This window comes from Papio anubis, chromosome 7 (genome assembly GCF_008728515.1).
Source record: "Papio anubis isolate 15944 chromosome 7, Panubis1.0, whole genome shotgun sequence".
In the NCBI taxonomy this organism is placed as follows: Eukaryota; Metazoa; Chordata; class Mammalia; order Primates; family Cercopithecidae; genus Papio; species Papio anubis.
This window is the reverse complement of record NC_044982.1, coordinates 18,985,907-18,999,731: the sequence shown is the minus strand read 5'-3', so window position 1 is coordinate 18,999,731 and position 13,825 is coordinate 18,985,907.

The window sequence follows — 13,825 nt, the reverse complement described above, 5'->3', positions numbered from 1 at the left end:
CAGAGATTGCAGTGAGCTGAGATCGCGCTACTACACTCCAGCCTGGGTGACAGAGCAAGACTCCATCTAAAAAAAAAGAAAGAAAAGAAAAGAAGCTGAGAGATAAGACTTACTTTTCTCTTTCCATCATGTGAGGGAACAACAAGAATTTGACCATCTGCAACTTAGCAGAGGGCCCTCACCAGAACCCAACCATGCTGGCAGCCTGAGCTCAGACTTCCCAGCCTCCAAAACCATGAGAAACAGATTTCTGTTGTTTATAAGTCATCCAGTCTATGGTACATTTTCGTAACAGCCCACACAGGCTAAGACACCAGTAAGTCCTTTTTGGCTCAAGATGGCTTCTGTTCTTTTTACTAGTTATGCAACGTGAAGAAGTGACAAGGTTCAGGTAAGTAAGCTCAGCTCTGGGTACTGGTTATAATCTTTGGGGCTGTGAGGGTAAAGCAGGCTCCATCCTGGAAGGGTCCAGGATACTGGTTCCAAGCCAGAAGGGAGCTGAGAAACAGAACAGAAGTCCACAGCGGCTCTAGGAGAGGCAGGCAGACAATGCCACATCCAAAACATAAGGCAGCAGCTGCCCAGACCGCAAGTGCTGTCACTGGGGAGCAGCGCTGAAGCTACATGTGGAGATGAAGTGATCCTGATAGTGCCAGGAAGACAGACAGCTCCAGAGGCAGACAGGGATGGGCACAACCCAAGTCCTTGTTTGCTTCAGCCCCATTCCCTCCCTGTGGAGCTGAGTGTGCTTGATGAGTTTGAGCAGCAAGTGAAACAGAACGAGAGGGAGGAAAGGAAAGGAAAGGAAAGTAGAGAACTGAAGATCTCAGAATCACCTTTCCCGGCATGAGCTTTATTTTATGTCTATGTTTTATAATTCCATGTACAAGTTCAAGCAGCTTAGAGTCCAAGAGCATTAAGTGGCAGGAAAGAACAGATGGAGCAAACGTGGATCTGACAGAAGCACCAGCTTGTGGCCATCCTCTATGCATCTGACGACCCACTGGATAGACACAGCCACTTCACAGGAAGTGAGGATCCACATGGGTTGATGGAGTTGTTGGCAGGTGAAGAGAACTCTAACTCAGAGCTGGAAATGAGGGAGAGGCCCTGTAGCAATTAGGAAGACCTCGGTTATGCTGTCATGACAAATAACTCAAAAATCTCTTGGCTTAGAATGGTAAGGTTTACCTCTCACTCACACTATGTCTATCGTAGTAGACAATAAATCTCTGCTCCTCACAGTCACTCAGGGACTCAGGCCTTGGGAAGATCCATCCTACCATGGCTCTGTGGTTGCAGAAGCAGGGGGAAAATGGTACCCAACATGTTAGAGGCTCTACCTAGCTATGACACACCACTTTTGCTTCTGTTGCACCGGTCATAGTAAGTCACATGGCCATGCATGGATTAAACAAGGTAGGGCTGTATAATCCTTCAGCAGAGGGGGCTTCTAACATAAGTGAAGAATAAAAGCCTATTACATGATCCAGCCTAGAGGAGAGACCCCAGACACGTAAAAGCTAAGCTGCTGAGCAGATTGTCAAGTCAATGATTCCAGTGTGTGAAGGCATCAGATATGTGATTGCATCTGTGGTGTAAGGGCCACAGAAAACAAGTGAAAACAATTCATGAAGCCGAAATTGAATAATAGTATTAATAGTAATAGCAGCTGCCATCTATTGACTCTCCTCTGTTTTTGAGCCAGACTCTTCTTATGCACGATTTTAATTCTCATCATACATCACACATACATCTTTTTGTCTTCACAAGAATGCTACCAGGGGTCAGAAAGGTTATATCACCTGACCAAGGTCAAAGTGCTAAGAAATGGCAGAGTCAGGATTTGAGCCAACTCTGGTGACTTCCTTTTTTTTTTTTTTTTTTTTTTTTTGAGACGGAGTCTCGCTCTGTAGCCCAGGCTGGAGTGCAGTGGCCGGATCTCAGCTCACTGCAAGCTCCGCCTCCCGGGTTCACGCCATTCTCCGGCCTCAGCCTCCTGAGTAGCTGGGACTACAGGCGCCCGCCACCTCGCCCGGCTATTTTTTGTATTTCTTAGTAGAGACGGGGTTTCACCGTGTTAGCCAGGATGGTCTCGATCTCCTGACCTCGTGATCCGCCCATCTCGGCCTCCCAAAGTGCTGGGATTACAGGCTTGAGCCACCGCGCCCGGCCAACTCTGGTGACTTCCAAAGCCCATGATCTTTCTACTCCTTCCACAATACCATTCCACCTGCCTTGCACAACTGCAGTCAGGGCCAACAAGCCACGTGTGATCTGACCTGTCAAATCTGTAGCCTGAAATCTTTTGCAAAGATGTTCACATCAGAATCTTCGGTTTGTTGTGAGCGTACAATATTGTGCATGAGACAGGAAGGGCCCAGAGTAGGAGCTTAAAATCAAGTCTGTTCTCCAAATGAAAACCCACTACCCACTCCTTATACCTATATCAAGACCTAAATGCAACAGAAACCAGCATCTAAGGAGTTATTTGTGGCAAACCAGTTTCAAACTTTTCTATTTCATGCCTTATGGAGAGTCCAGTGAGCCCTGTAACAACAACAAAAAAATCCCCAAGTCAGATAGCACTGCAAAGGAGCAGCTGTGAAGGCTCTGTCACACATAGATTACCATATTCACAGGCTTCACTGATGAGCCGAGGGGATTTCACTTTGTTCGACTATTTAAGATTCACTCAGAGCATCATTTCTGCTGAACTGCTCACCCATAATGAAGGAAGTCACTCTTCTCCTTCATGTCTGCTTGTACTTGTTCATTTAATGTAAGCCTCTTGCCTTATAGTGTTCAAATTAAAATGCTATTTGTTATTTAGCATTAAAAATACTCTCATACTATGAAAAATAGTAGTTTAATCTAGAGATCATTGAGTGGCTTCTGGTTCCCCAACTAAAGAAATCAAGCTCCACAGAGAACACACACATCACTTTGGCACATGCCCCAGGCTTTCTCAGAGCACATCTGAATTGTCCACTTTTTGTTGTATAATGCAAACCAATAAAAGTCTTATTGGAAGAAGACTTTGGTCACCTCTTGAGGTGTATCTCTCTGGGAGTTCAAGGAATTTTCAGGAAAATGCAGCATCTCACTGAATGACCCAGAACCATTCAGCAGCATTAAACAAGCATTTGCTGAGTTCTCTGTACCACATATTATGCTGTCATATGCCCAGCATTAGACAAACAAAAGTGGATGAGACATCATGCCTGCCCTCAAAGACTCTGTTTGGAGGGGTCGTAAACAGGCAAACACTGTGCTGCAGAAATACAAGGTCCAAAAAGACGCTGTAGGAAACACCAATGTCTGTAGCTTACTTTTCCTTCTTTGCAAAATTTGTAAGCCAAATTAAAATGACCACCTTCAAATAAAACAGAGGGGATTTTTGACTACATGCCAAACAATTAGATATCTACATTCAATGAAGGGAGGCATAACCTGATTGTTGTGTGTAGACTGTGTTGCTGCCACATTGGATGTGCTTTTTAGATGCTGCTAAATGTTTCCCTAATAATGAGTTAATTTAAAAAACAAAACAAAACAAAACAAAAAAACCAGTAGACTAGGCGCTGTGGCTCATGCCTGTCATCCCAGCACTTTGGGAGGCCAAGGGGGGCAGATCACCTGAGGTCAGGAGTTCAAGACCGGCCTGACCAACAGGGTGAAATCCTGTCTCTACTAAAATATACAAAAATTAGCTGGGCGTGATGGCAAGTGCCTGTAATCCCAGCTACACGGGAGGCTGAGGCAGGATAATTGCTTGAACCTGGGAGTCAGAGGTTGCAGTGAGCCGAGATCGCACCACTGTACTCCAGCCTGGGTAATAAAGTGAGATTCTGTCTCACAAAAAACAAACAAATAAACAAACAAAAACACAATATACCAGTTTCAGCTCGGACACATAGGGAGCTAGAAAGAGCACCCAAACTTAAACACTAGAAAAGCTGCAAATTACCAACTCCTCTTAAGCCCGTCAGAAACGTTTAGATGGTAGTAAATATAGACAAGGTGATCTCTAAGGAGAGACTTGAACTGCAGGGAAAAAAACAGGCACCAAGGTTTTTTTTAAAAAAAGAAAATAGTTTAAGGCAAAAATAGTAACAATATTCTGCCTGTTCATGTAAAAGGAAAGTATATGGCAGCAGTAGCACAAAGGATGGACATCAGGAGGATGGGAGGTACGTGTCGTTCTAAACATGCACCGATGCCTCCACCCAAGGCCTCACGCCCCAATCCTCAGAACATGGGAATATAATGAGATGTTGCTTCTGTGACTGTTACCTTATATGAACAGCTGACCTTCACCAGCTTCTGCTCATTATTCAGGTGTAGCTGATCTAGTCACATAAGCCTTTAAAAGCTGAGAATATACTTCGACTGGGAAGGAAGTTAGAGGCATTTGCAGTGTGAGAAGGACCCAACATGCCATTGTTCCTTCGAAGATGGAAAGGAGGCATGAGAAGGAAAGTCAGTGGTCTTGAGGAGTTGAGGACAGCCCCAGATGACAGCCAGCAAGGAAACAAGGGCCTCAGATCCATAGCCAGAGGGAACTGGATTCTACCAACAGCCTGAATGAGCCTGTAAGCAGATTCCTCCCTGGAACCACCAGATAGAAGTTCAGCCCAGGTAAGACTTCAGATGTGTGACCATTAGCAGAGAACCCAGGCAAGCCCATCCACACTTCTGATTTACAGAACAATAAGATAATAAACAGGTGTAGTTTTTTGCTGCTATGCTTGTGGCAATGCTTTACAGAGAAATAGAAAACTAAGGCATGGCCAATCAATGCAGACAAAGAAGAAACAAGGTTAAGAAGTAAATGGAGAAGTTTTCCAAAAAAATCATCTAAGGAAAAAGAAAAAGTTTTGAGCCATAGGAGACATTGCTGTGGCAAGCTGGGAGTAGCAATAAGGAAGGACATGCATTTTAGCCAAGGGGCAGTGTCCCTGCTGATTTCTTTCTACCACAATCAATAGGTGAGAACAATCCACTTGCACATCTGCCATGTGGCTTCCTTCCTACTTCCAATACTCAATAGAGTCTCTGTTATAAGGAAGGTGTTCCCACACTCAAAAGAATAACCCAAGTTGAAAAGGAAACCTCAGGCGAGGACTGAGCTCTGATTTTTTTACTTGCCAAAATTCCTATTTAAAGGGCCTGGGGAGTCATGCCCTACAAACCATAAATTTTCATCAGCTGGGCTTAATTTAACCCTTTATGTTGTGACTTATTTTCCAGTCTGACTCTAGCATAACATCATGTGACAAAGAAGAAAGTTAAAATATTTTACCCCAAAACATGTTTCTTTGCTGTATCTTGAAATGGTCCTGCAAAGTTGTCCTTGGTGGAGGGACAGGTGCATCTGTAAAGAATCTCTATTAACATAGCCAGATCTTTTTCTTCCAGGCCTCCCAATCCTGAAAAGATTAAGTAAGAGTTTAGCACCTTTTAAAGGTCTGAATAGGAAACATTTGTCATCTATTATCTCTAAGGGTAGCCACTATAAGATTTCAAGAGAACCTTGGTCTCTACAATATTTTATCTTAACCTGAACATTTCCTCTCTAATCAATCCAAGGTCTTTACACAAACTCAACCAATTGTCAATCAGAAAATGTTTTAAGGCAGGGCACGGTGGCTCATGTCTGTAATCCCAGCACTTTGGGAGGCCGAGGTGAGCGGATCACGAAGTCAGGAGATCGAGACCATCCTGGTTAACACAGTGAAACCCCATCTCTACTAAAAATAAAAAATAAATAAATAAATAAATAAATAAATAAATAAATAAATAGCCAGGCGTGGTGGCGGGTGTCTGTAGTCCCAGCTTCTTGAGAGGCTGAGGCAAGAGAACGGCGTGAACCCAGGAGGCAGAGCTTGCAGTCAGTGGAGATGGTGCCACTGCACTCCAGCCAGGGCAACAGAGTGAGACTCTGTCTCAAAAAAAAAAAAAGGAGAAGGAAAATGTTTTAGTTTACCTATAACCAGGAAGCACCCCCTCCCCCCACCCTGAGTTATTGAGCCTTTCTGAACCAAATCTATGTATTTCCTAAATGTATGTTTGATGGATGTCTCATGCCTCTCTAAAATGTATAAAACCAAGCTGCACCCCGACCACCTTGGGCACATGTTCTCAGGACCTCCTGAGGGCTTGGTCACTCATATTTGGCTCAGAATAAATCTCTAAAAATATTTTACACAATTTGACTCTCTTCATCGACAGAGTGTTTAGATTTAACTCTATTACCATGAACTTTTTAATAGAAAAGAAATAGCTACTCCATACATGATGATTTTATTCAATGAAACTTTTATTCAAGTGTCGATAAAGGTAAAATTTCCTTCCAGTTGTGTTGAATCCAGGTACAGCCAACACAAGCTACCACCACCACGCTGCCTAGGATTTTTTCCCAACAAAATCAAAGTCACGGTTTTTGAAGTGCACACAATTCAGTGCCACAAAGATCCTGGACCCTCAGAAATGCAGCTGGTGTTATTTCCTAGCTAATTGGTGGCTGGTTTTTACAAAATATGCTGAACCTAATTATTTGAAAACAGTGTTCTATATGATACTATAATGGTGGCTACATGACATTATGCAGTTGTCAAAGTCCGGAGCATATACAACACAATGAGTAAACCGTAATGTCAACTATGGCTTTTAGTTTGTAATAATGTATTACAATTGGCTCACCCATAGTAAGAAATACAACCACAGTAATCCAAAATGTTAATAATGGGAGAGGGAAGAAGAGGAGCAGGAAGTGTATAGGAACTCTCTGTACTTTCTGCTCATTTTTCTGTTAATCTAAAACTTTAATAAGACAGTCTATTAATATTTTTTAAAGTCCAGATTAAGATAACAGCTCCAGTCTTCTTCAGAGACCCATTAAAGCTTCCCTCTCCCTGCACGTAGGCACACACACAGAGGCGGGAAAATACTGAGCACAGTGCAATGTCGGCTTCGATGAGACTGTCCTGCCTTGCTAGTCAGAAGAAACAGATTGACAGCCAGGCACCTCACTGGAATCATCAAAGAACGGCCCTGGGTTTTACTGATTCTGGAGGACGCAACACCAATAGTCAAGACTCTGCTCATATTTTCGGTGGTTTCAACAAGGTGGCAGGAAAGCACACAGCTAATTAAGAGGTGAAAAGCTGCACAATGAAGAAACACTGAAGAGCAAGCACCATTGAGTTCATCAGAGAATGTTCCTGACGTGAAGCCATTTTCCAGTAGTTCTATTTCTGTTCACGCCTAAGCTAACAAGAAAATTATTAAATGTAAAATTCGCTCTTTTCTTTGGAATAAAATTGTGGCCCCCTTGGCTTTACAGAAAAGGAGAGAAAATCACAAGTAATAGTGAAAGAATAAACAGACCGCAGAAGGTAACTACTCTGAGTTTTCAAGGCAAATGTTTCCTTTTGAGAAATATTTCTTCCAAGAAAAAAATATTATCAGAAAAATTTCTGATCCATTTCATAAATTGATTTCAAGAGAGGTCTACATATATGAAGTAGAACAAAATTTAAATCTTGAATGACATGAATAGCAGAAATTAAAACGTTTTTGGTGCAATGAACAGTAGACTGGATGAGGCAGAAAACAAAATGTATTATTTAAAATATTAACTCAAGAAATCTTCCCAGAACATAAAGACATACAGAAAAGTAATAATGAAAAGAAGCTAAGAGTATGATGAAGGATTGATTCATGAGATCTAAAACAGGTAACCCTGGAATTCCAGAAGAGAACAAAGCAGAGAGAGACTAAGCAATAAATCATATAAGAGCATTGCTTAGGAGGAAGAAATTTTCAGACTCGCAGGGTCCACTGACAACCAAGCAAAACAAAATAAAACATGCACAAGTAGGTACATGTGTTAATTTCCTACTTTCTAACAAAAAGAAAATATTTTATAAGCAGTCAAGAAGGCAGATACAAAGAAGAAGAAAAAAAACTGAAAGAAAACAATTACTCACATACACACAAAAAATGGAACTTGTTTGACACCAAAACTGCAGTAACACTAAATGGCCTTATATTTGAGTTTACTAGATAGCTTTCATAGATTAGATTCTAGTCAGCAAATTTATTTTGTGGAAAAAGTCCAAGCTCTTTGAAAAATGAAAAGTTCTGCAGCAAGCTTACATTCCCTGTGATAACATTGGCAAAACAGGGACTGAAAAATGAAAAAGAGCCATCTAGAAATTATATTTATCCCTCTTCAAAATTTTGTCATTAGTCAATCACGTGGGTTTTTGTTTTGTATTTTATTTATCACCTTTTAGGTTCAGGGGTACTTGTGCAGGTTTGTAACGTAGGTAAACTGTGTGCTGCAGAGGTTTGGTGTACAAATGATTTTGTCACCCAGATAATAAGCATAGTACCCAATAGGTAGTTTTGAAGTCTCCAAAGACAATGCAGGTGGGCTGGGCACAGTGGCTCACACCTGTAATCCCAGCATTTTGGGAGGCCAAGGTGAGCAGATCACCGGAGTTCAGGAGTTTGAGACCAGCCTGGCCAACATGGCAAAATCTGGTCTCTACCAAAAATACAAAAATTAACCAGGCGTGGTGGCGCGTACCTGTAATTTCAGTACTCGGGAGGCTGAGGCAGGAGAATCGCTTGAAGCCCAGAGACAGAGGTTGCAGATAGCTGAGATCGCACCATTGCACTCCAGTCTGGGCGACAGAGCAAGACTCTCTAACAAAACAAACAAAACAGCAACAACAAAAATAATGCAGCTGTCTATAGAAGAAACGGTATGAGGCACTTTACAAAATCCTGGATTTGGAGTCAAAAGACGACCAACAAGTCCAAACCTGCCTTCTCTGCCTACCAGTTATGTGGCTTCTAGCAAATTACTTCTAGGGACTTTGATTTCCTCCACTATGATGTGGGCATTATGATTGTGTTCAGTGGTCCATGTGATGCCACTAGTAATGCACTTCTATTAGGATGCATTAAGAGAACAAAACTGCTGACAGATCCAAAAAAGTGACAAGGGATTAGAAGGCAATTTTCTAATTAAACATGGAGGATATTCTCAGTCTGTTTAAGCTGCTATAACACAGTATCATAGACTGGGTGGCTTACACACAACAGACATTTATCTCTCACAGCTCTGGAGGGTGGGAAGTCTAAGATTAAGGTTCCAGCAGATTCAGTGCCTGTTGAAGACCTGCTTGCTGGTTCATAGACAGCCATCTTTTCATTGTTCTGGTTCATAGATGATAACTTCTTGTGATGAGAGATCTCTCTGGGGCTTTTTTTTTTTTTTTAATAAGAGCACAAATCCCATTTATGAAGGCTCTGCCTCATGACCTAAGCACCTCCCAAAGGAGCCACCTCCTGACCTGTCATCTTGGAAGTTAAAATTTCAATGTGAATTTTGGTGGGAAACAAATATTCTGACCCTAGCAGGGTTAATCATGTTACCCAGATATTGAACGGATCCACAAGATACTCTAAGTGCTGATTTAAAAAGAACCATTATACTGCCCTATGTATTCATTAACTTGATCAATAAATGTTAAGACTCTTATTACACCCATAAAATTAATCTTGTCTCTGCAATTTACAAAAATTGTGGCATGACCACTACCTTACAAGTGCTTATAAATTCTAGTGGAAAAAAAAAAAAAAGAAATTTTAAAAATTCTAGTGGAAAGTAAAACACACACATCTCAATAGATAATATACCAGAGCATTAATGGAATATGTAGATTTAAAATAATGGAATAATATACACTATAGGAACTTAGAATAAGACATCTCCCAGCCTGAAGCAGATAGGGATTTAGCTGGATTCTGGAGGATGGATAAGTGAGGCAGAGACTGACTAAACATTTACTTGAACTATTTTCTCCTCTCCCTATGTAAAAAGATGGCATTTCTCAGCCTGTCTTGCAGCTAAATGTTGCCGTGTGACTGAACTGAGATAAATATTATGCAGGTAGAAGTGACATGCCCCGTTCCATGCCTGGTCATAAAAGATACTAAACATTACTCCATGTCTTGACTTTTTCTTCATTGGAAGCTCAGAATCAGAGTTCTGGTGAAGAATTACATGGCCCTTGGGGATAAAAACGCCACTAGATGGAATACCTCTGACTGCAAAATGACTGCATGGGAAAGATTGCACCCTCCCAGTCCAGCCAGCTCAGTCCACCGTAGACTGAGATGAGAAATAGCTTATTTCATGAAGGCCCTGAGATACAGTGTTGTTTTTTGTGAAGATGCCCACCTTGCATAATATATTTTGTGGAGTAGAGCAAAAATAAAAACATTATTTATTTAAATAAAAAATAAAAAATAAAAATAAAAAGAGCAATTATTGAAGCCTACAATATTCAATACTTGTGCTTCTCATAGTCTCAAAACTGTGAGTAATCATAGTCTTGCATGTGAATATGCATGGAGTTTGGTAAAATGCAGGTTCTGATTTAGCAGTTTTGGGGTACGACTGAGGTTCTGTACTACCAAGCTTCTAGGGGCAGGGAATGTAGATGCTTCCGGTCCGCAGAGGACTTTTTTTTCTTTTTTTTTTTGAGACAGAGACTTGCTCTATTGCCCAGGCTAAAATGTAGTGGCACAATCAGGGCTCACTACAGTCTTGACCTCTCCGGCTCAAGCAATTCTCCTACATCAATCCCCCAAGTAACTAGGACTACAGGCACGGGCCACCTTGCCTAGTATTTTATTATTATTATTATTTCAGTAGAGCTGAGGTCTGGCTGTGTTGCCCTGGCTGTTCTCAAACTCCTGAGCTCAAGCAATCCTCTTGCCTCAGCCTCCCAAAGTACAAGAATTACAGGCATGAGCCACCATGCCAGGCATTACAGAGGCTATTTTAAGTAGAAAAGATCTTCAGAAAGCCAATATTGCAAGAGCAGCTCCTAATGAAGAGTTAGAAAAAAAAAAAACAAAATCCAAAACAGTGTTTTTCGTACTCTGACTCTCTCCCAGTTATTCAACACACGGTGCTTCCGACACCAGATATGGAGAGCTCTTTCCCTACACACCAAACAATTCTCCAGCAGACAGCAGCTGTGTCCCTCTAATTTTATTCAACTCTGGCACTATCTACCTGGAGACAGCATCGGATCCCACCCACAAGACTGTCCCCCTTCAGATGCCACTCACAAGCACAGGTTATCACCTGTGCTTCTGACTGAGCATGTATAGTCAATCAGCCTTACATCAGGGTTCCCATGACACTCTTCTTGGGTTTTATTAATTTGTTAGAGTGGCTCACAGAACTCAGGGAAATGCTTACTTATGTCTACCAGTTTATTATAAAGAATATTACAAAGGATACAAATGAACAGCCAGATGGGAAGACATACATAGGGGAAGGTATGGGAAAGAGAGCTCGGCGCTTCCATGCCCTCCCTAGTGGTGCCAATCTCCAGGAGCCTCCGCCGGTGCAGCTATCTGGAAGTTCTCTGAACCCCTCCTTTTGGGTTTTTATGGTGGTTTTATTACATAGATACGACTGATTACATCATTGGCCATTGCTGATCAACTCGACCTTCAGCCCTTTCTCCCTTCCCAAAGGTCAGGGCTTGGAACTAAAAGTTACAACCCCCTAAACATGCCTTAATCTTTCCAGTGACCAACTTCCATTGTGAAGCTATTTAGGGACCCTTAACTGCCGATCATCTCATTAGCATAAAAAAGAAAGCCAGGTGCAGTGGCTCACACCTGTAATCCCAGCACTTTGGGAGTTCAAGGCAGGTGGATCACCTGAGGTCAGGAGCTCAAGACCAGCCTGGCCAACATGGTGAAACCCCATATCTACTAAAAATACAAAAATTAGCTGCTCATGGTGGTGGACACCTGTAATCCCAGCTACTCAGGAGGCTGAGGCAGGAGAATTGCTTGAACCTGGGAGGCAGAGGCTCCTGTGAGTCGAGATCCTACCATTGCACTCCAGCCTAGGCGACAAGAATGAAACTCCATTTCAAAAAAAAAAAACTCTTATCACTCCAGAGGTCCCAAGGCACTATATCCCAGGAAATGGGAAGAACCAAATGTATATTTTCCAATATCATAGCCTCACTCCTCAAAGCCATTGTAGGGCCATATGTGGGTGCATGCTTCATTTTGCAACTGATCTCTACATATTTTGGTTGTATCAGTGATACTAATGTCAAAGAAGGTTTGCTGAATGATGAAATAATATGCCATGTGCTGAGTGATTAAGTGGACATGGAGACAGTAAATTTCTTTTTTAAAAATCAGGCCAGTTATGGTGGCTCACACCTGTAATACCAGCCCTGTGGGAGGTAGAGGCAGGAGAATCACTTGAGGCCAGGAGTTCAAGACCAGCCTGGGCAACATAGCAAGACCCCATCTCTAAAAAATAAAAATAAAAATTAGCTGGGATTGTGGCACACACCTATATAAGTCCTAGCTACTTGGGAGCTATGATTGTACCACTGCACTTTACCCTGGGTGACAGAATGAGACCCTGTCTCTAAAATAAAATTTTAAGTGATAACACTCATGATCAGAAATAATTGCCACTTTTCTTTTTGTTTATACTAACAGAACATTTAAGGAACCTCATTTTGCAACACTGTAACAAAATAATATACATCTAAATATAGATACCTAAAGGAAAGCAAAACTTGTGAAATTAGTTCATCTTAAAGGAAAGAAAGTTTAAGGAGGCTTTGGCGTGTTTTACATTATAAAGCTACTTTGACGAAAGACTGGGTGAGAACCCACACACGACTATTAACATTCAGAGTAACAAGGAAATTAAGTTGCCTTTTACACTTAACTTTCTATTATTGCTTTTCCGTTTCTACTTAATCATTACATCTTTTCCTAAATGAGTAGGAGAAAAAGGTAAAAATGAAAAGAGAGAGCAAGAAAATCTCCGCCCAAGACGTTTCTAGGAACTGGGCATAGCAGTTTTAAATTTGCATTGTAATTATGTATAAAAGGAAATTTAATTCATTTGCTTCTCATAGCTCATTTTTCAGATATAATTAAAATGACCCCGGGAAGTGGGTTAAAATAGCAGAGTCAATTTGTATAGAGTAGATTCTAGACTTTTCAGTCTTGAGTTCTTATGAGTTCTGATTCATGAAAATGAGAAAGAATGTTCTTGTCATTCTCATCTACATAAGCACAGATTAAGTATGACTTTTTTTCCTGAAATGATCCGTTCAAAAAAGGGCTTTTGCCCCTCAAAGTAGGTTATCATTTTGAAGGCAAGGAAAAGACTGAGACTTTAAAAATCTCTGCACATTTCCATATCCTACTTGGAATGCCTGAACTCTACACACCTTTACTCCTGACTTTCTCAGGAATTATGAGCTTCCTTTGGAAATTTATCCCGATGAGTAATTTCCACCATATCAGTGAGTTTAACAGATCATTTTTCAGAGCTGGCATTGGTCAAGCAAAAGTTGTGCGAACACTGAAATTCTGGAACAAGGATGTGGAAGAGAGGAGGTACACGACAACAGTAGAGGGAGTATCTGAGGTTATGGGACCTCCAGCTCAATTTCATCTAGGTCTTCCCTCATGGGATCTATATCCTAAAGGTGGGAATGATGAGGAGGAAGGAGGGAGACATGAACTTGGTAAACCTGTCATTTCTCGTGAGGTCTCCATAGACAGCATTACCTTAAAACTGTACAAGCAGCTTCAGGAATCCCTGAGAATGATGGCACCTCATTTCCAAGGTGGATTCACAGGCAGATAGGGTGGAGGTTCTCTATTGCTGTATCTCTGTATCCACATAGCTCATAAATATCCTCATGACTGCGACCCAAAAGCACTCTCGTGTTCT